This window comes from Biomphalaria glabrata, chromosome 12 (genome assembly GCF_947242115.1).
Source record: "Biomphalaria glabrata chromosome 12, xgBioGlab47.1, whole genome shotgun sequence".
In the NCBI taxonomy this organism is placed as follows: Eukaryota; Metazoa; Mollusca; class Gastropoda; family Planorbidae; genus Biomphalaria; species Biomphalaria glabrata.
The window spans coordinates 26,897,567-26,917,797 of record NC_074722.1 but is presented as its reverse complement, the minus strand read 5'-3'; the positions used below and the strand labels follow the sequence as shown (position 1 = coordinate 26,917,797).

Sequence of the window (20,231 nt, the reverse complement as noted above, 5' to 3'; positions counted from 1 at the left end):
TAATCATCTATAATTAAAATAAATTGCAAGTAACACTTTTTAAATACTTTTTTTTTTAAAAGAAAATTTCTCCTTCACGAAGCTGATGACTTTTTGTAACAAAAATTACTTTGCTCTTAATAACTCATAAATAAACAAGTAACATTTTTTACCCCACCCCAATCCCCCCTTTCGAAAAAAGTTGTATCAATATATTTAGAGTATATCAGATTTTAGTTTGGTGATATGGATCCAGAAACATTAACCCTTAAAGTGATGAGCTATTTTCAAAGGCTTAGTTAGGGTGGGGAAGGGAAAGGGAGAATTTGAAAATCCCTCGGGGCCCCCCAAATGAGTGTTTTTTTTACACTAAATATTAAATATTACGCAAAATGCAGGGGCCCCAAAAGAGGTCAAGCCCCCCGGGCCCAAATGATGGCAAATTCCTAGCCATGCCACTGGCTATTTTACAATGAGTGCATACAAAATGGATATACAATTCTGATATTTTAGTAGCTAAACTACCACAGGCGTCTCAATGGTTAAAAGAAAGTAGTCTAGACTAAAATACTGGATCTAGATATATGGTGTCAAAGATTCTAGTTTGGTGTTACGTAAAAAAGAAAGTAATCTAGACTTATTTCTACTTAAGACGGTGCGAAAACTTTCTTGAATGTCTGTTCGTTTAACTCTTGAGTGAATATATGCGGGAATTTCTTACGACGTATGTTCAAGATAGATCTCTAGATGATTTGAAGATGTTTGTATGTTTGAGACATTACAAAGGTCAAACCTGAGATTTTCTGTGCTACGATTCATCTAGTAAATTTTTCACCCCCCAAAAAATTAGACATACTCTGTCAAATTTGTGGAATTCGAGGAGATCTTAACACAGCCAGAAACCTTAAAGAGTTTGCAAACTGGTAAGAGGAATTGTAAACAAGAAAATATTTTTAAAATACTTTTTAAAAAACAAAGCTTACATTATGCGTACTTGTATCAATTATTTTGGATCTGACCAGTAATTAATTTTTTAATAGATCTAGATTCTAGACTCTAGACTCTAGACTAACTATAAAAAGCATTTATAAATTTAAAAAAAAAACTTGAACGACCTGAATTCGAACTCATGGCTTAAGCCTTCTCAGGCTTCTCAAGCCAACACGGTAACCACTCTGCTTGTGGAGAGCTTATGAACATGGAAGATTGTAGTTATCTAACGTTTCTTAAGTCCCGTCCTAATTTTATGTTGTGTTCACTAAGACTCAGACGGCGGCCTATAAAGGGGACTAATTCAGCTTATAACACTTCAGTCAAGTACAAATTATTTCCCTTGTTTGAGATAGCAAACAAAATAATTTATTTCCAATAGTTAATTAACTACTGGGTTAATTTTTTTTATATTGATTCTTGTGTTGACAGGTAAAAGAAATAATTGTGCAAAATTTCAACTTCATCAGAGATTGGGTGTTGGAGGAATAAAGTGTACAAACCTTTTACAAGACAGACAGACAGACAGACAGACAGAGTGACTTTATATAAGCTTTGTAAAAATACATGGCTGTAGAAGGATGCTAATAACTAAAGGAAGAATGGAGAGGGGGGGGGGGCGGATCGATCTCCAAATTTCATTAAGTTATTGTAATAGTACCGTAAACCTGGACATGTTAAACTCGTGCACATTAGTTTGATGCACTAATTCTGCTTCAGTCAAAGTCGCCGACTTATTTTGTAATACCAACTGTCAACGAGTTATGAATCAAATAATCCAAAATTAGCTCCCCTCGAACACGATTCCGCCATTTTTGTTTATCTGATACGGAATGCCTCACGACATGGACGCGACTATTTCTCAACCAGCTTCATCCAGAGATGCTACAATCAATTATTAATGCCTGCTGATAACAGAATAATGTCAAGGTGAACACACAAAAAAAAAGGTCTGAAGGGTTTAAGTAAACATATCACGTGACTGACGATGACTGCTTCACGAGGCTTGCACTAATACTTTTTACTTTTTAATGATTATTTGGTTGGAAGGAAGTTTCCATCGTTAGTGCGTCTATGAAAATTGAAGAATTTCATCGTCGTTAAATTTCTTATAAAGGTATCAGTTTCAGACGTTACCAACTATTGGGCAGATGATGTCAAGCTTATCTATTTCTTATCTTGTCAGGACATAAAGGAACTTTAAGAAAAACGAACAGATATTAAAAGAGAGTTTGAAATTAATTGCCTAACTAAATATTATAAAATACTTGGTGCTACAATTTGAATTTCGAGATCTCAATACCTTCCTTTTCTGTCTGTTGACCGAATACACCAAAAAGCTATAATAATCTGCCATAGATGAAGCTGCCCAATAAAGGATTGAACTATACGAATTGTTGTGTACTAGTCTTCCTCACTAAGAAATGTCGAGGTGAACTTTTGTGGAGTCCACAAAGCTTCGTGTCGATCTGGAAATAACTTTTGTTGGGGAGAATAACGATGATGTCTCCACTCTGGTGATGATGTGTCTTGTCTGGCGTCTTAACCAGCAGGATGTGTCTTGTCTCGAGTCTAGCTCTCTATGGTGATTAATCTTCTCTCACGTCTTAAAAGGCTGATGCATCTTGTCTCGAGTCTTACTCCTCATATTTGTATTCTTGTCTGCCCCTGTTTTAGGCCTTGATCAATTGATCCCCTCTACCTTCTAATGCAGGGGTTCTCAACCTGTGGGTCGCGACCCCCTTGGGGGTCGATTGACGATTTTCCAGGGGTCGCCTAAGACCGTCGATAAATGGATTGTTTATGTCAATTCTTCTATTGCTGTGTAAGTGTGGATGGGTGGGGGTCGCGGAAGAGTGGGGGGGGGTGTAAAAAGGGGTCGCCGAGCTTAAAAGGTTGAGAACCGCTGTTCTAATGCATTAATCAATCTATCTATCTATCTATCTATCTATCTATCTATCTATCTATCTATCTATCTATCTATCTATCTATCTATCTCTATCTATCTATCTATCTATCTATCTATCTATCTATCTATCTATCTATCTATCTATCTATCTATATCTATCTATCTATCTATCTATCTATCTATCTAACATATCTATCTATCTATCTATCTATCTAATCCATCCATCCAATCTCTCACTTTCTGTCTTCTTTTCTGTCCATCCCTCTTTTCCTCTCTCTGTCTCTCTCCATCTCTCTTTATCTCTCACCCTCTCTTTCTTCATCTCTCTGTCTTATTTCTCTCTTTCTTTGTCCGTCTATAATTTGTCAATTCTCCGCATGTCGTTTCACCTTTGTCTTTATAGCACTCTCTTTCTTTTTCACTCCATCTCTCTCTCTCTCTCTCTCTCTCCATATCTCTCTCTCTCCATATCTCTCTCTCTCCATCTCTCTCTCTCTCTCTCTCCCCATATCTCTCTCTCTCTCTTCATATCTCTCTCTCTCTCTCTCTCTCTCTCTTACTTATTTAATCTTTGTGTTATTTTAAAAGTTTTCAAAAAAATACATAAATGATTGTTATTTAATGAATACTGTTTTAAAACACCCTCCTTATTTTTATTATTATATCTTTTAAATAAAGAAATTAAAATGTTCAATGCAAATATTTCCTACTTGATAGAAGAGGTCGTGGTGTTCGTCATCCCATGAAACTGACTGTTGGGACTGAACATGTCACTGATTATGTAGAACAGTGATGCCCAACCTAATTCAATCTGCGGGCTATTTTAATTTCCTAAAAAATAGTGTCGCGGGCCACATGATGGGTTAGGGTTACGCATACCTAGCTGTAACATACATATTTTGTCACTTATGCGGACACATGTATTGTCTCCCCGTGATCAGTTTAAGCTCTTTCTTTGAAGACTACTTCTGTCTTAGGCAGCTGGGTTCCTTTTAGCCTCAAATGTGTATCTCGTGGCCTATATAAGAGATTTCCAACTATTATTTGGAAGTCGCCTTCTGTCAGGTGTTCTCGTGAATGCTCGGCAAAATAAAAATATTTATTTTTGTTTATACTCCATAAAATGTTGAAATTTGCCCAATATGTTGGCAGCAGAACGACCATGGTTCATCTTGTACAGCAATTTTTCGTGTGAATGTAAAGCCCTATTCTAAAGAATCATTCTTGTCCACAAATAAAGCAGGTAAAGCCGTAAAGGTGGCATTCGCTTATTAAACTCCATTTGAGTGATGGCTTGAGAGGCTCAAATCCTCTCTTGCAAAAGCCCTGGACGAAACCCTGCTGTTTCGCGTAGTGCATACATATCACCATACGGGTAGAGAGTTTTTGATTTCCCAGACCTGTCGAGACAGAGTAATTACGCTTGAACTTGTCTTGGCTGGGCTACCTATGAAGGGGGCTCGAGGTTCGACACCCGACTCGAGCAGAGTTGTGTTTACTGAGCGCCTAAAGGCAGCACGGAAAACCTTCTCCCAGATACCCCTTCCCACTGGTCAACAAATGAGATTATACCATTGCGCTCTGAGCATGCTATAAGCATGAAAGTAGCGCTATATAAAAGCTATGGGTTAGGGTCTGGGGCAGTCAAAAAGAATATTGAGACACCGCTTTGGTGGTAGAGGAAGCAATTTTTTTTTCGTTTGGCACGCATTTCTTCCAGAGATGAGCTCAATGCTTTTTTTGCTCTCCATAGCCTTCTTGGTCACCTTCTTGGTCCGTACAAAATTTGCCTTTTTTTTAAACACTTTAATGCCCCTTCAGAAAAACACAGTTAAAAGTAAACTGAAGCGGTTGTGCTAGATGATACAATCCGAACCCCCAGTCTTTTCTGCCTTGTCTTCCTCCCTGTCAATAAATGAAATTTTTGTTCAATAAAATAGAAACGAAGAGAACAAATCCAAGTGAAGCCTTGTTGTGCTCTGTGTCATGTCACTGTGGATCTCTCCGTTCGCGCCTGTTTAGATGTCAGTAGTCTGCCACCACCAAACTTGATGGAAACATTCTCTCTACCACTCTCTTTGTTCTGTCTTTCTCCCTCTCACACTTTCTCCCAACCCATCTCTCTGTCTTCTCAGTTTTTATGTATCGCTCTCCCTGACTCTCTTTCTCACCCTCAGTGTCTTTTTTCTCTCTCCATCCCTCTTTTCCTATATCTGTCTCTCTCCCTCTCTCTTTCCTTTCCTCGCCCCTCTCTCTCTGCCTTTCTCCATCTCTCTCTCTCTTTCTCTCTCCCATACTTTTTTCACCACCTTCTCTCTCTTTTCTCTCTCTTTCTCTCTCCCATACTTTTCACCACCTTCTCTCTTTTCTCTCTCTTTCTCTCTCTGCCTCTCTCTCACACTTTTTTCACCACCTTCTCTCTCTTTTCTCTCTCTTTCTCTCTCTCACACTTTTTTCACCACCTTCTCTCTCTTTTCTCTCTCTTTCTCTCTCCCATACTTTTCACCACCTTCTCTCTTTTCTCTCTCTTTCTCTCTCTGCCTCTCTCTCACACTTTTTTCACCACCTTCTCTCTCTTTTCTCTCTCTTTCTCTCTCTCACACTTTTTTCACCACCTTCTCTCTCTTTTCTCTCTCTTTCTCTCTCCCATACTTGTTTCACCACCTTCTCTCTTTTCTCTCTCTTTCTCTCTCTGCCTCTCTCTCACACTTTTTTCACCACCTTCTCTCTCTTTTCTCTCTCTGCCTCTCTCTCATACTTTGTTCACCACCTTCTCTCTCTTTTCTCTCTCTTTTCTCTCTCTTTCTCTCTCTCACACTTTGTTCACCACCTTCTCTCTCTTTTCGTCTTTTTCTTTCTTGCTTTTTTTTTTATCTTTCTCACTCTCCCTTCCCCTCTCCCCCTCTGTCTTTTCCCCTCTTCCTCTTTTCCTCTCACCCTTTCTCTCTCTCTCTCTCCTTTCCTCACCCCTCTCTCTCTCTCTGCCTTTCTCCATCTCTCTCTCTCTCTTTCTCTCTCCCATACTTTTTTCACCACCTTCTCTCTCTTTTCTCTCTCTTTCTCTCTCTTTCTCTCTCTGCCTCTCTCTCACACTTTTTTCACCACCTTCTCTCTCTTTTCTCTCTCTTTCTCTCTCCCATAATTGTTTCACCACCTTCTCTCTTTTCTCTCTCTTTCTCTCTCTGCCTCTCTCTCACACTTTTTTCTCCACCTTCTCTCTCTTTTCTCTCTCTTTCTCTCTCCCATACTTTTTTCACCACCTTCTCTCTTTTCTCTCTCTTTCTCTCTCTGCCTCTCTCTCACACTTTTTTCACCACCTTCTCTCTCTTTTCTCTCTCTTTCTCTCTCTCACACTTTGTTCACCACCTTCTCTCTCTTTTCTCTCTCTGCCTCTCTCTCACACTTTGTTCACCACCTTCTCTCTCTTTTCTCTCTCTTTTCTCTCTCTTTCTCTCTCTCACACTTTGTTCACCACCTTCTCTCTCTTTTCTCTCTCTGCCTCTCACACTTTGTTCACCACCTTCTCTCTCTTTTCTCTCTCTGCCTCTCTCTCACACTTTGTTCACCTCCTTCTCTCTCTTTTCGTCTTTTTCTTTCTTGCTCTATTTTGTATCTTTCTCACTCTCCCTTCCCCTCTCTCCCTCTGTCTTTTCCCCTCTTCCTCTTTTCCTCTCACCCTTTCTCTCTCTGTCTCTCTCTTTTAATCTCACCTCTCTCTCTCTTTCTCTCTCTCTCTCTGTCTCTCTCACACACCTATGCCCGACGATCTCACCACAATCCTCTCCACCTGCGTGCATCTCTCCGCTCTCCTCCCGATGAGTACGCCTAACATCAATACACCCGCGACCATCATAAGAGGTATCATTCCCTTTTGTTCTTTTATCCTCTCCGCCTCCCTCCCAGTCCCTCCCTCACCCTCTCTCTTGTCTGTCCTCACTTTAAAAACCTAGATTTAAACCACAGTGACTAGTGCGAGGCCAGGCGAAGTAGTTCGTATTGAAAAAAAACAAACAAACAAAACCCTTCAATTGCGTGGCTCTGGTTTCAAAATGTTTACAGTAACCGTATATGTTACGTAGAGAGAAAACTTAGATTCCTAGATGCTAAAATTTCAAGACATTTAATACTTACGATTAAGGTTAGACAGTTTTAATAAAACTACCCTATATGGTGTCGTAGGTAACGGTGAAATATTAATTTGTATTTGGAGAGTCTATCGCTGAAATGTGATGCTGTGTTTGAATATTTTGTTCTTGGACTATTTTCAATGTAAGCCTATGGGAACGTTGGACAGAGGCGTTGGTCAAAATGAATTCAAAGAGGGGCAGAGGACGAATGTGAGTATAATCATAATAGATCCGAATGAACGCAAACATTGCTATAGCTTGGAGTTGGCGGCCGATGTTCAGAAATTCAGGCATAAAATTAAGACTTTTGGTTAAATATTTCATCTTAAAGACATGGCACATTAGAACTGCTTCATTTACTCTTTTCTCTCTACCCTGTTCATTCTTTTCCTCTACTCTCTTTCCTTCAATCCTCTCTCTCTCTCTCTCTCTCTCTCTCTCTCTCTGAGTGCTTCACCCCTCCATCTGTTAATACGTACTGTTTTTGTCATTACCATCAACTTAGTGATGATAAAAAGTAAAAAGTGATAACTAACATTTGGAGAGCATTTTAAGATGAGATCTATGTTTTGAAAAATGTGAATAAATATCTGAGGAAGGTCTCACTTGTTGCTAAAGATTTAAGATTTCTTAGAACCCATTTTGGGGACAATCTATTCTTCTGTTTCGGAGGAAATACTTGGAGCTCATACAAAAATAAAGTTTTCTTGTTTGGAAATTTCAAGTTATCATTAGATTCTGTTGTCTTCTTCTTCAATGACTTGGATGCCAAAGTTTGCACTTTCTGATATTAATATTTGATGCCTATCATGCGCAATGAGATATTTTTAGATCGATATATATAATATTACACTATATGTATTAAATTGTTTAGTGTCATCATCATCATCAAACTTCATTAGAGTGAGGGCTTGAGAGGCTCAAATCCTCTCTTGCAAAAGCCCTGGACAGAAACCCTGCTGTCTTGCGTAGTGCGTACACGTCACCATACAGGTCGAAAATTTTGTTTTTTTCAGACCTGTCGAGACGGAGATCAGCAAGTCTGGGGCAGTCAAACAGAATATGAGGCACGGTTTCCTCTTCTTCCCCGCAGCGGGGGCACCGATTGTTTAGTGTCATACACTCTTTACAAAATATGTGAAGACGGAACAGACCTGGAAAGGCTATCCATTGCCTTGGATCTAAGCCAAGATTGTGTGTATCTCTTTCGATGAGCATTTTGTGTATGTGTGCTTGTGTGAGTCAAATCTTGATCTGGAAACTCAAAGCGTGATTGCCCACGGGATGATAAATACACTCTCTTTTTTTAAGGGATCAAAGAAGCATTCGCTTATTGCGCCGGTCCGAAACATAATAAGGTTGCATTGACATGCCAATCAAGTCTCCACCCAACTTGGCTTTGAAATCACTCTATTTTTTGTTGATTCACTGCGGAATGAAAGTATAAGGCAACTCTTTCCCGGCAGACTAAACAGTGTGGATGAAATGTGTTTTGTTTTAATATCCCCCCAGCAACAATTACTGAAGTCTGTAGTAAGCAGAACATGAAACGTGACGACGGCAGATTTTCGACCTTTGTCTTCGTGCTCCCTCCACTGTACCTTGAAGGACGACTTTTGACAGTCAGTCATGTCTTACAATCTGACCAAACCAGCTCAGCTTTCGTCTCTTTACGGTATTGAGTTGTTCTTCCTTTTTGCCAGCCATCAGTTGACTTGCACAATTACAAACTCGTCTTCTTTTCCTTGTATCTGATACGCAGTATTTTTCTGTAGCATTGACTCTGAAAGGCTGAAATTCTTCTTTCAAGCTTTCAGCGTCCAGCTATTGCTGCCATGTAGAAGTACGAAGCCCCGAAGAATAAGATGGGTAAAGAATTTTTTACTTCTAAAATAGAAGGAAAATGTTTAAATTGTTTTTGCAGGTATTAAGCAGTATTCTCTAACAGGGTGAAAATTCATAAACAACAGATATAATTGTAACGGATATATAATGGATATAATTGTAAGATTTCAGTAAGGTTCTTAATAGAAGTATAACTGTTTTACGATCTTGGAAGATTGGATAGCTCTGGAATAGCAGTAGAATTGTTGGATCGTTCAGGGAAACAAAAGGTAAATGTTCATGGGATTAGAATGTCTAGCTATAGATATTATGAGACCACACCCAGCGTAATGACTCTTTTTGTTTTAGATTAATGTGTACATCACGACAGTGTTCTGTAACAAGTGCTCTCAAAGTCTGTGAATGGTGTTCCCCTCCAATCTATTGTAACTAGATATCTAAACCCGTTTCATGTAGTGTCCACCCATCCCATTAGCACGACAGTCCATGGACATCCCTGGTCTGCTACAGCACATCTTTCCATTCAGATCTATCTTGTGCTTGTCGTCTCCATGCCCGAACTCAAATAGAATCTTCTGTTGCCTACCGTAAAGAGGCTAAGTACATAGTAGAAGATTGACGAAATGTGCGCTGTCTAAAAGAAGGGGAGGGGGCAGCTGATGAAAGAGGACACAGGCAGAAACACGTGTTGATGTTAAATGGAGAGACCAAGCAGATTGAAGTGAGCTAAGAGATACAGTTTTTAAAATACTTTAAGCATAGCTCCTACCGCAGTACAGTGTGTCTTTGAAGGTTAAATCCAACAGCAGGATAGCAACAGTTTTTTTTTAACTTTCCTAGACGAAGATCTCATCATATCTCGTTTAGAATTAGAACACGAGCATGTTGACATTTTTTTCTTAGTGAAAACCGAATGTGTTTTTATTATTTTTTAAAGAGCTTTTTTAACAAACAGACCCGTACCCCTGTGTATAAGCCCCACCCGGTAAAATGAGTATTTTTGAAGCTTTTATATTACATCCTTAAGGTATTAAAAGTTGTTTTTTTTTAACTAGACATATCGTTCTATTTTTTCAAACCGGAAATAGGGTATTTTGTATATTTTATTACTAAGAATGTAAATGTTTGTTAAGCTAAAAAAATATTTTGATGATTAGAATCGAGTTCGAACTTTGTGTAAAGTTGTGTAGAAGTGTAGCACTATTCCTTCTAGATAGACTTACAACCCTAACCTATAAACCTCACCATCAACAACCTGATGCCTTTTTATAGATGTGGCCCCGACTTCTGAATCGACTTTTTTGTTGACCAAAGCTCTAAACGAGTGTTGCTATTTATAACGCTCTTTGAGAACCCTTGTGCCTAGATCCAAATCACCAGCTAGACAGTCTTGATAATGTGGAAGAGATACTTTCAGCGATCAATAAATGACAGACTGATAGACCGAAACACAATCATTCAGACAGAAACAGAGTACTACTGGACTACTGGAAACGTGTGACACAGTTTGAGAACATCTGATAATTCCCTAGCAGGCTGCAATAATGGCTTCGATTAGTTGACTGGTTACTTAGACAACGAAAACAAGGTAGAAATAGCTAGTGATTTATTGAGCGTAAGAGAAGTATACTTAGTGTAGACAAGAGTCAGTGATAGCCGAACTTCCTTTGTGTTTTCTTTTTGTATATTTTGTCAAGCTACAACCTATAGCCAACCCTTCTTTTCAATTCTAAGCCTCCCATATTTGGAAAATAAAAACAGTACAATATAGCTTTAGAATGTTGGCTATGATGTTAATAATCCGGATTTATGGTAGAATTTTATATATAATTTAATCATGTGATTAGTGACCTCATTTATTACAATTCTACTCAATAATACTAATGGTTGATCTTTCGTTTATCTTCGGCTATTTCGTAGTCTGTGAAAGAACCGTTGGGGCACTGCACATGATAGGTAGACCGTCTTTCTCCATTGCTCTGTGTCTTTTGCCTAGAATAGAATAATAGAATATCTTTCAATGATGCCTCCGTCATTCTTTAATGTTGTATTTCCATTTATTTGTCAGCCTTTTCTTCTTTTTCCTGTTACTGTTCCCTGAAGGAAGGTCTTAGCGAGCCCTGAGGACCTTGTGATATGGTCATAAAGTTTTAGTTTGCATTTTCCGTAGTGTTCAGCAGGTCATCGTGATGCCCAATTGCCATTTTAATCCTGTTTCGAATCTCCTCATTTGTAATGAGGTCTTTGTAGGTGATACCTTGTGTCCTTCTATAGCATCTCAGTTTTACTCCTAGGAATCTCCTCTCTAGTTCTGCAGTTAGCTTCCAAGATTTGAAAGCATACAAGAATGTGGCCATGACCAAGGAGCGCATCAATCTGATTAAAATGCCGAAAGCTATGCCTTCATCTTTCTGGATTATCTTGAGCTTTACAGGTGCTGCTGTGGACTGTGCAATTCTTTCCAGTAGTTCAGGTTTGGTTCCTTCGTCGGAAACAATAGGTTCGAGATGTTTAAAACTTCTGACCCCTGCCAGCTCTTCATCTCCGATACTGATGTCCAGTTTAAAGCCATGTTGGCTATTGGTCATACTTTGTGGGGTTTTTTTCCCCTTATTTATTTGCAAACCATACGCTGCGGAAGTCGTGTCGATGTTCATCACCAGGTCAGTTAGCTTTTCTTCTGTCCCTGACAGACTATCTATGTCATCCGCAAAGCGTAAGTTAGTCATTCTTCTTCTTCCTCCAATGCTTACAGAACCTTCATAGCTCTCAAGAACTTCCTCAATTGTCCTTTCTATGAAGTATCGAAATATTTTATTTTTTTTTGTGAATATTGGTAATTAAAAAGAACAAATGTGGTTATATTAAATTGGAGAGGGAATATGCTTAAGAGAGGAAAATGAGGTTATTAGAGGTTAGAGGTTACAGGTCATGTTTGGTTATAGTTCATGACAACTTGTTCGAGATAAAGGTAAATATAAGATACATTTTATTGGTCCAAACAAATGGAAATTGAGTTTGAATACAATTGACTCAATGTAACTACTGTAACAGTAACAATACAGATGCATATACGAACAACATTCACACACGAAACACACACACACTCACAACCAGCGCTCTATAAATTAGACTTCTATGTATTTCTCGGTGACGACAGATGACCTTGTAACACTCTGACTGAAAATGGGATAAAGGAGTTTTTTAAATATTTCTGTTTTAGTCCTAAAGGAATGGAGACGACCACTTCGTTCAGATCTGATGTAACAGTGGTTTAATAGGTGCCGGTTGTCTTTAAGGATCGTATTTGTTTTGAAAAGGCATCTTTCATGAAAAAGTTCTTCAAGAGATGGTAGATGTGTTTAAATTATATACGATGGTTTTTTTAATTAGTCTATGTCTTTGTGCCGGCAAGTGATGGCAAGTGATGGCAAAGTTAATTAGACTGCAGATGTTTGCTGTTTAAAAAAGTGTAATTATTAAATTGACAATTTTAAAATTCCTTAGCTTTCTAAGATAGAAGAGTTGTTGGTGAATTTTAGTGTAAAGGTGTTGACTTAGTTCACTTCATTTTAGTTTGTTGTTGATGGCATTTATATTCTTACACGTGGTCTATTGTTTCATTGTTTATCTGAACTCCTGCAAGATGGCCTTTAGGTTTCCCAAAATCTATTATCATTTCTTTACTTTTTTGAACATTTAAAATTAGAAAGTTGTGATTACAGAATTGGTAGGTGTAGATTGATACAGATTTTCGTCATCTGCAATGAGGCCGATGATTACTGGGTCGTCAACAAATTTTGTAATGGGAGTAATCAGCGGAATGGCTACGAATGTATACAATACAGGTGAAAGAACGCACCCCTGCGGCGCTCCAGTGCCTGACACATGTCCGTTTGGTTAGGAAGTCAAGTGATTGACCATTCGTCCACCATGTCCCATGACCACGACTTTCATGTTTGGAAATGGACATGGCGCCCCTGATTAAAAATGTTTCGGCATCACTGCTTTAGATCTCTTCTAGACTCCTTGTGACATTTTATTTTCTTGGAATACTTCTTGCAATCTGCTTTCCACTTGTAGGCATATATATTCTAAATGTGGTTCCTTTTCATTCTCGGCTAAGTGTCTACATCTACGTATATGTATCCATCTTTCTGCGGATCACTTGTACTCTCACATTATAATGCAGATGACATAGTATATGTCCATAACAAAATACGTAAAAAAAAAACCTATTAAATTTTGTTTTAAAAATGGCTTACTATGTCTGCATACTATGTGCATATTTATTTTTCTGTTGCCAAAATTTTCGGCTTCTAAAGACAAAAAAATCTCTTTTATATTTAGCATTACATTTTTTTATTATAAAATTTAGTTTACAAATATCGAAATTAGGCTATATAGATAGATCATAGCCTTATATCTACTACTAGACTGGAAACCGGAAATAAATTCTTATCCGCGACTGATCGCTCGTGAACATTGTGTAGAAAGTTGGATCAAGGCGTTGTTTTTGTCAAGTAGTTCAAAGACGGAGGATATTCCAGCTACCGTCGCCTCAGCGTGGCGCCTCCGTGGAAACGTCCGCCGGGGGATGCGGATAGGCAAAGAATGGTAGCGCACATAGCTCTCAGTGAGCTACCACTCGTACGGTCGAGAGACTGTACACTGCACGTGGTAGGGATGTAACAAAGGCTCGCTAACCCGTCCAACCCCCCACTGATTCGTTCCCCAACGGGGGCCATACGCGCTGTGATGGACCCTCGCACGGGTTCGGTGGGACAGTATAGGCATACGAAAGGCCCCCACGCGGCTCGGCCTCCGGCCTCGCACGAGAGGGGGATACTCGTGTGGGGCTCAAGGGGTCGTGTCCAGCGACATACCGGACGAGAGTACATGATCGTTTCGGATAAGGCGGGATTTCGGACAGAGGGATTGGTGAAGTGCCGATGCCTCATCCTGGCCATGGATAAAAGCCTTTCCCTGGTCAAGAGGTCCATAAAAGGTAACCGGAAGTTCTCGGACCTTCAGGACATCTGAAACAGTAGTTCAAAGAAGTCAAGTTGTTGTGTTTTTTCATTCATTTTTTAGATCTAGTAATTGATTATCAAAAATACACAAAAAATCACAATTTAATGTTGCATTCAGTCTTTTGATAAAGAGGATTATGTATCTAGAAATTGCAAAATAATAATTATGAGACGACAGTACTCTTATTTTTGATGTTCATTTACTAGCTCTAGATCTAAAAATTAAATTATATGTTACATAGGTTAGGGTTGAAAAAATATCCTTTACTTCTTTTAACTACTTTACAAAACAACGCCTTGATCCAACTTTCTACAAAATTTTCATGACATTTTTTTTAGTGTTAAAAAGTTTCCCTGTCCAGTCTAGATATAATATATATAAGTCTATGAGATAGATCTATGTGTGTAGCAAATGACTAATTTTGTTTATTTAATAGATACATACTTTCTATTAGTCAAAGTAAAATAAATGTATAACACTTTAATAATTATTTAGAAAAGGGCGTATCTATATGACAGAACTGATTTTTAAACCAAATCGTCTACTATGGGAAAACAGTTGCACCTATTTTGAGTACGAAACTGGAATGGCTTCCAGATATTGTGTTTTGTTGTTTTTCTTCAAATTGCTCAGAAATTTTCATATAACTCCAAATTTGACTTCCGCCCACTTGCGGGAGGTTTGAGCTAGGAAGTACTCCGTTTTAAAGGTAGGCTACATCCGAAACCTGTAAAAGAAAATATTAGATAGCGAAATCAGATTATCAATGGCACTTGTGCCAGTTATTGAGACCTAAACGTGACAGACAGACAGAAAGAAACCAATAGCGACATTTTCCTACTAATTATCTTTTTTTAAAGCGAATACGCAAGCACTGTGTACATCGAAGAATTGCTTTAAAAAAAATAAGTTGTTTTAAAAAATTATAACAGAATCCTTTTTTTTTTGTCTGATTCCTTAAATGTGTTTAGCATGAAAAGATATTTTTAGTCTTTCTCCTCATTGGCTGTGAACGTGTGAATTCGTCACTATAGTAACAGCGCCATCTTGTGAAGAGAGTTGATGTAAGCCTTAAATCAAGTGATCACTGCACTTTGCTTTATAAACATTCTGCATTGATTAGTTTTTTTTTATTATTATTTAATCATCGCCTTTACAGTTCTGGAAATAGAATATCCATGTTTACCTTGACTGAAATACCACACAAACAAGGCGGACGGGTATAGAGTTACCAGACGTCCGGCGAAAGAAGGATGTCTTCAATTATTAGGTTCCGTCCTCTGTCCAGCTGGCATTGGCCTAAATTGTGAAAATGTAGTGCTTGAATCACGCTGTTGTATACTGTAAAGTAATGTTTCCCCTTTCAGACTTATAGTGATCTATGGGGCAGATGATGTTAGGGTCATTTGTTTCTTCGGCCAGCACCACGACCAACCGCCTTTGCTCTCCCCATTACAGTTGGGTGGACTCAGGGGTGCCCTAAAAATCTGAAATTCAAAATCCCAGTCTTCACCGAGATTCGAACCCAGGACCCTAGATTTGGAAGCCAAGCGCATAACCACTCAGCCACCGCCCCCCTGTTGTATACTGTAGTGGCAAAGTGGCATTGTAGTGGTATATTTTTTAATAGGCTTAGCGCAATCGAATTCGACCTTTTACATAATTTGGTTTAAAGACACAAACTTCATTATTCTGTTGTACATAGAGTACCTAAAGGAATGGGATATTCATGTGAACAATTTCAGTTGCTTGACCGGTACTGCAACTTTTACATATTTTGGTTTAAAGACACTAACTTTCTTTGATTGGCATCCATAGAGTACCTACAGGAATGGGATATGGATGTGAACAATTTCAGTTGTTTGACCGGTACTGCAACTAGAAATTCTTTGCAAGACAGAAAGAGAAGATCATGTAAGACCTGTTACTCAGAGCGCGTCAATATCTGTGAATTTATCTCTCATTTATGCACATTCGCGCAAACCAAAAGAAAAATAGATTCCACTGGCTCATTAACAGTACTATCTGAACATAATGCTGCAAGTGCTACAGTTCAATCACTAGACACTTCACGACATAAGACTCTTAAACGTAAATCAGCAATACTACATAAAACACGGAACCATTATTTACAGTTTTGTCATGAAGTCATAGAAATTCCCTAACGCTGTTTCCACGTGATCTAATTGGAACGAAGATATACATGTCTTCCTTGAAACATGGCCTTGAACTTTTCTCACTTTCACTAATGTTACTCTCTCTCTCTCTATATATATATATATATAAATATATATATATCTCCCTCCCTCTCTCTCTCTCTATATATATATATATATATAAATATATATATATCTCCCTCCCTCTCTCTCTCTCTCTCCCTCTATCTCTCTCTCTCTCTCTCTCTGTGTCGATGATATCCATTCTCCCCTTAGTATTCTTTCTATTTTTTGTCTTTCCAATCCTGTTTATTCAGATTTACTGGGATATTTTTTAAACTGTGTAATACCTTGAAAAACAAGCAAAATATACAAATACTTCGAAAAAAAAAAATAAAAGCCTTATCTAAGAGGAAGAATTCTACATTGGCATTCATATATATCTCAATAATGTCAGATTTATCCTTTTCATTATGAAACAAAAATTAATTAATTAACACTAGTGATTGAACTAATTGAATTATGTTTTGTTAGTAACAATTAATAGCTGTGAGAAGTTTCAACTTGATCCGAGATCGGGAAGTGGCAAAAAGAACGTGTTTTAAAATGTGTACCAGAGGAAGTGGATAGAAGCTTTGTACACAACGATGGAGTGGATATAAGCGTTGTACACAACAAAACGATGGAGTGGAAATGTGAAGACAGACAATGTAGAGGATGAAAGAGAGGAAAAATGTGATAGAACAAACGAGAAACGATTTTTTAAAAATACTTTTAAAATAAACAAAGCTTTTACGAATTGTAATTGCATCCATTAGTTCGGATCAGTCATGTGATTAAATTTGTAATAGATCTAGACTAACAATAATAAATATGTGCGATTAGAAATATGTTTACCAGTTGTTTCTGTTTTAGCGAAATTTCATGCTTTAAGCTTTCTAAATGTGCTATGATCTTATCACTTGTCTGGGCCAGTTGGGAAATGGGGGTGGGGGGAGAATGTGAATGTTACAGTGATCGCTTTTTAAATGCATAAACAAATTTTCACTGGAGACTCAAACTTCCTCAGGGTTACGAATTCGACTTATACCACCACATCTGTATTTCCCTTGTTTGTTACCAAACAAAATAACTACCAATAGTTATTTAGCTAATAGGATACTTTTTTTTTAATTGATTCTTGTTTTTTCAGGTACTAGAAATAATTTTTCCATTTTTTATAACACTGGAACACATTTTGGGAAGCACTGATCTGTGTGAAATATTTAATACTGGAGATTCCCATTGGGATTAACATTCATTTATTTTTAATTTTCTCGACTTAACGAAGCTTGATAACTAGGGCCAGAAAGGTTGAAACCTTGTATGAAAAAGTCTAACTAACATGAACATGTGACTAGTAAAAGTTAGATTATATGAGTAACAAGAAGCTAGATCTTATGACTGCTATAGGGCTCCACAGTCACATTCGAAAACAGTGTTTTATGAGACGAACCATAGTCGTTACGACTGAAGTAGGCCAACAACTACAGGGACGAAACAGCTGGAGATCACTTACAGTGGCCGCGGGATACACATTTGAGACCAAAACCCACTGCCTAGGACAGACGTAGACTGCGAAAAGAGAATCTAAATCAAACACCGGCGGACAATGGTTGTGTCTGCACTGAATGTGGCAAAATATGTTGTTCGCAGCTCGGGCTGCTTAGTCACGTGAAATTCAGCGCTCTTCATTAATTCGCATGATTGTTATAATGAACTTGTTCTTATGTTTGTTATTTTGAGCTAGATATTATGTCTGTTATCAGGATCTAGATCTGATGGCTGTTCTAGGGAGCTAGAACTTATGTCTGTTATCAGGATTTAGATCTGATGGCTGTTAAAAAGATCTAGATTTGATGGCTGTTAAAAAGATCTAGATCTGATGGCTTTTCTAGGGAGCTAGATTGTATGTCTGTTATAAAGATCTAGATCTGATGGCTGTTCTAGGGAGCTAGATCTTATGTCTGTTATAAAAATCTAGATCTGATGGCTGTTATAAAGATCTAGATCTGATGTTTGTTATAAAGATCTAGATCTGATGGCTGTTATAAAGATCTAGATCTGATGGCTGTTCTAGGGAGCTAGATTTCATGTCTGTTATAAAGATCTAGATCTGATGGCTGTTCTAGGGAGCTAGATTTCATGTCTGTTATAAAGATCTAGATCTGATGGCTGTTCTAGGGAGCTAGATTTCATGTCTGTTATAAAGATCTAGATCTGATGGCTGTTCTAGGGAGCTAGATTTCATGTATGTTATAAAGATCTAGATCTGATGGCTGTTCTAGGGAGCTAGATTTGATGTCTGTTATAAAGATCTAGATCTGATGGCTGTTCTAGGGAGCTAGATTTGATGTCTGTTAAAAAGATCTAGATCTGATGGCTGTTCTAGGGAGCTAGATTTGATGTCTGTTACAAAGATCTGGTCTGATGACCTGAAAGCAGCCCAACATTCCTCCAAACACTCCCGTCACAGTCGAACATGAACTAGAGCTTAAGGCTGATACATGGAGCTAGAAGTTATGGCTGTTTAGGGAACTATTTTAATATTACAACTGTTATAAGGAGCTAGATTATATCACTATAATAAGCTAGATATAAGGGCTATCACGGGGAGATAGATCGTATGGCTGTCATAAGGGTAAAGGAGATATGACTGTTATGTGCTAAATTTATGACTGTTTTAGGAAGCTAGATTGTGTGGTCATTTTATGAAGGTAGATCGTATGCTCTTATGGTGAGCAAGATTGAACGACTAGTAAGGAGCTAGATCTTTCTGCTATCTTAAGGAGAAAGATTTTTATAACTTATAGAGACTGCTAAAAGGAGCTAGATTATATGACGTAATAAGGAAATTTATGTATAACTGTTGGAAGCTAGATTAGATCTAATGACCTAGTTAGCTGATGAATATCTCGCCTGTATGCTCAATTTCTCACGTCGGCTCTATTGTTGTATATTTTATTTTATCACTATGATACCACACTCTAGAAGTATCCTCGTCTAGCGAGTATAATTGAACGATTTTGTGGCGCAGCGTGGTTACCATGCCAACGTGGGCCTAGCTAAGTTACCCAGGTATGACATCGTTTGTCACGAGCGCCTGACGAGTTATCTTCCCTCTTGGTGGGTGGGTGGGTTAGTGTGTGTGTGTTTATCATCTCCCAAGTACACTTTTTTTTTCTCTATCCCCCTCTTTCTTTTCTCTCCCCCCCCCCCCCACTTCTTTTGTTTTATCGACGTCTGTTGGGCGGGGTAATTTCCTTTTGCAGCGAATGGCCTCCTTTGTCGCAGGCACGTCTGCTGACACACACCGATACAAAACGAGCATTGCACTTTTTTTTGTTTGTTTTCTTGTTAAAACAAAACTTATGGTCTGGGTTTATTGAACTAGTTTATACTTTCTGGGTAGCTCTGACTCGGGACATACAGAAGACGAACAGAAAACTTCAGTAGACAATGACTCTTTCTACATTACATGTGGCAAAATATGTAGGTAGCAAATGGGTTAGCGTGGTATTGTGATATATTGCTTAATCTCTGGAATTGAAGACAATGTTTAGATCAATATAGACTAGTCACTAATGTAGGTTATTGTTGACGGCTGTGTTATGCGCTCTGTACTGTCGCCTTAGTGGCCCCGGTTTCGAAATATGCCCGCTGCCATCACCCAGTAGTTCTGAAGGAACATTGAACTTTTGCTTTTGATGGAACTTTAAAAAATATTTTGCCTGTAACTTATTAATTTAAGGGTTTTGAAGTTAACAGAATAAGGGTTACTTTAATTCCAGTTTCTATGTAAGAAATTATCTTGATCTTAGGACAAGAATAGGGCATCTATCTATCTATCTATCTATCTATCTATCTATCTATCTATCTATCTATCTATCTATCTATCTATCTATCTATCTATCTATCTATCTATCTATCTCTATCTATCTATCTATCTATCTATCTATCTATCTATCTATCTATCTATCTATCTATCTATCTATCTATCTATCTATCTATCTATCTATCTCTATCTATCTATCTATCTATCTATCTATCTATCTATCTATCTATCTATCTATCTATCTATCTATCTATCTATCTTCTTCTTCTTGTTATATGATACAGACGTTACTTCAGAAAATAAGATGATTACATCCT

At 38.1% G+C, this 20,231-nt stretch overlaps 2 protein-coding genes across 3 annotated transcripts in view; both read left to right on the top strand.

The window, feature by feature from the left end:
* The window catches only part of LOC106072067 (rootletin-like), a 134,046-nt gene that overhangs the window by 61,935 nt on the left and 51,880 nt on the right, over positions 1–20,231 (top strand). The gene's annotated exons all lie outside the window — the stretch shown is intronic.
* Positions 1–20,231, top strand: part of LOC106072065 (uncharacterized) — a 43,604-nt gene that overhangs the window by 9,254 nt on the left and 14,119 nt on the right. The window lies entirely within an intron of this gene.